Source organism: Petaurus breviceps, unplaced genomic scaffold (assembly GCF_028583685.1).
Source record: "Petaurus breviceps papuanus isolate PSGF00001 unplaced genomic scaffold, PetGlider_PUasm1.0 174, whole genome shotgun sequence".
Lineage (NCBI taxonomy): Eukaryota > Metazoa > Chordata > Mammalia > Diprotodontia > Petauridae > Petaurus > Petaurus breviceps.
The window spans coordinates 2,900,210-2,902,855 of NW_027185761.1; the positions used below are offsets into that span (position 1 = coordinate 2,900,210).

The 2,646-nt window shown below is 32.0% G+C and overlaps 1 protein-coding gene across 1 annotated transcript in view; it reads right to left on the reverse strand.

The window, feature by feature from the left end:
• DDC (dopa decarboxylase) overlaps positions 1–2,385 on the reverse strand; it is a 121,014-nt gene extending 118,629 nt beyond the window's left edge. The window contains exon 1 of the mRNA XM_069084513.1: positions 2,245–2,385. The gene's annotated coding sequence lies outside the window, so the exon portion shown is untranslated. The remainder of the gene's footprint in view (positions 1–2,244) is intronic.
• Positions 2,386–2,646: the final 261 nt, after the last annotated feature.

The following is a 2,646-nucleotide window of genomic DNA, read 5'->3' on the forward strand; positions in this document are numbered from 1 at the left end:
GTAACTGGGAAATAAGATATACAGGCACTGGGGCATAGAGATTCACCATGCTCTACTGGAAAATCAGAGGGGGTGTGGGGGAAGAAATGGTAGAGAGCAGATTGGAGGAGGGGATATCCAGTGGGATCACTATTTTGGGGTGGTGGGTAGGGGAAAAATGGGGAGAAAGTTTGCAACTCAAAATCTTGTGGAAATGAATGATGTAAACTAGAAGTTAATAAAGCATTTGATAATATATATATATATATATATATATATATATATATATATATATATATATATAAAAGAAGAAAAAACATAAGGAAAAACTGGGAAGATAACCTCTAGAGTGAAAGACAGTTTTTAGGAAGTAATGGTCTTCTCACTGAGCACATTTATGAAACCTATGATCATAATCTAATTGGCTTGAAGGACTAGATTCATTACCACTTTCATCTTTAAATGCATAATAAAAAGATGGCATCAAGTGTTATAAAAATTCTAATAGATCATGCTATCCCAGACATTTAAAATCCAACCAATTGTATCTTTTACATAATGGAAACTCTGATGAGCTTGGGTAGTTAACTCAGCATCTTTTGTATGAGACCCACAACCCTTACTGGGAGCCAAGAAGCAAATGCTGCATGAGAGCCTTTGTATTGTATTATGACTAAGAATATTACTGTTTAACACAGTTTTGTGTTAAAGCTGTTAATTGCATTTGTAACCTTATAGTGATTTTATAGTTGTGAACCTTTCAAGAGTTTTGACTTTCATGGCATCAAGTTTCCAGTAGTGAAACTACTCTTCCTATAGGCCACCAAAAATACAGATTTTTTAAATGTTATAATCAGGTACCTGCATTTTAGACATTCTAGAGAGTAATATTGTTCCTCTTGCTTTTCTTCTGGTGTAGTATTTTTGTTTTTGTTTTTTTGCTTTTTGGAGGGCAGTTGGGGTTAAGTGACTTGCCCAAGGTCAGATGGCTAGTTTTTGTGCTAAGTGTCTGAAGTCAGATTTGAACTCAGGTCTTCCTGACTTCAGGACTGGTTCTTTATTCACTGCACCACCTAGTCGCCCCTGTAGTATTTTTAATGCTTTGCTATTAGTAGCTCTAGAATAACTGTTTTCTACTACTTTCACTTTTGTTTATAAAAATGAAATTAAGCAACCTTAGTTTCATTCTACATGAGTCTTACAAATGGCAAAATGTAGAATTGCACAAAATTATGATGATCTTATCTTTAATAATATATAACTAATATATTATTTCAATTCAGTTGTTGCCTTAACCATGTTAAAGGAAAGTTCTGAAATAAAAATCAAATAAATTTATTAACTCAAATAAGAAAAGAAAAAAGAGAGAACTACTATAAACATTTTAGAGCATATAGGTTCTTTTCCTTTTTCCCTAATCATTTTTGGAAACAGACCTACTAGTGGTATTACTGAGTCAAAAGGTAAAGGCAGTTTAATAACTCTGTGGGCATAATTCCAGATTGCTCTCCAAAACAGTTGAATCAGCTCACAAATCCACCAACAATGAATTAAGGCACCAATTTTTCCACATCACCTTCAACATTTAAAATGCGGGGATCTGATGGTCAAGAACTTTATTATAAAGGTAGGAGAAAATTAGAAGTAACCTAGATGTCTAACAATTAGAAAATTGCCAAATAAATTATGTTATATAAATGTTATGTTAACATAAAAATTAAATGTACACGTGTAATAAAGTCAAAAGTAATAGGATTAGAGACAAACTTGGAAAGAGATACAAAACAAATAAATTTGTTGCTGTTTGTTAGTTTGGTAATATTTTCTTAGAATGCACAGTATCACGTGTTAAGGCTTTTAGATATGTTTTCTTATTTTGCATATTTATTTCATTATTTGTTTTTGTTTATTTCATATTTTGTTTCCAATTTAGGAAAAAAATTAATTTGAAATAACATTATTTGCCACCCTTATAAAATAAAAATAAACAAATACACATTATATAAGACAGGGAAACTATACCAAAGAATTGAAAGTCCCTCTAGCATTTACTTACAGAAGATAAACATAGTCAATAGAAATTCCCAGAAAATTTTACTGAGACTATATCCAAGTCTAACCCTCAGTTAATAATTAAGAGAATCTTTAGAAATAGTATCGTTTAGCTAAATCAAGTTGCCAGGTATAAAATATTCCCTTTTCCAGCAATAATACTTCAATTAAGAATGTACCATTCAGTTTTGAGAATGGATCTTTTTAACTTACTTGTCCTGAATTTCAACTCTTTCTTAAGGTGCTCAGAACCTTCACAGAGCTTGTCAGATCTTTGGAAATGAGGAAAATGGAGATCAGTAACTATGGAACTTGGACTAGCACCCACTTTTGCAGGCTAAAAACATATATCTCAGTCCCTCACCTTTTCACTCTCACATCACATTTAATTATTAACTTTGCACAGTGAGAAAGGTCACAACATCTTGAGAAACCTCTCCTCTAGTGAATATTTTTTAAGAGGGAAAAGTAAGTCGGTAAAAAGAATATTGGTTCTGAGATATCATCCCTCATTTCAGTGGACACAGTCTACTTTCTATAAAGAACTAATCTAGCAAAGGATTAGTTGAGTGAACAATTTAATTCAATTCAATTCAATTCCACTCAATCTGATTC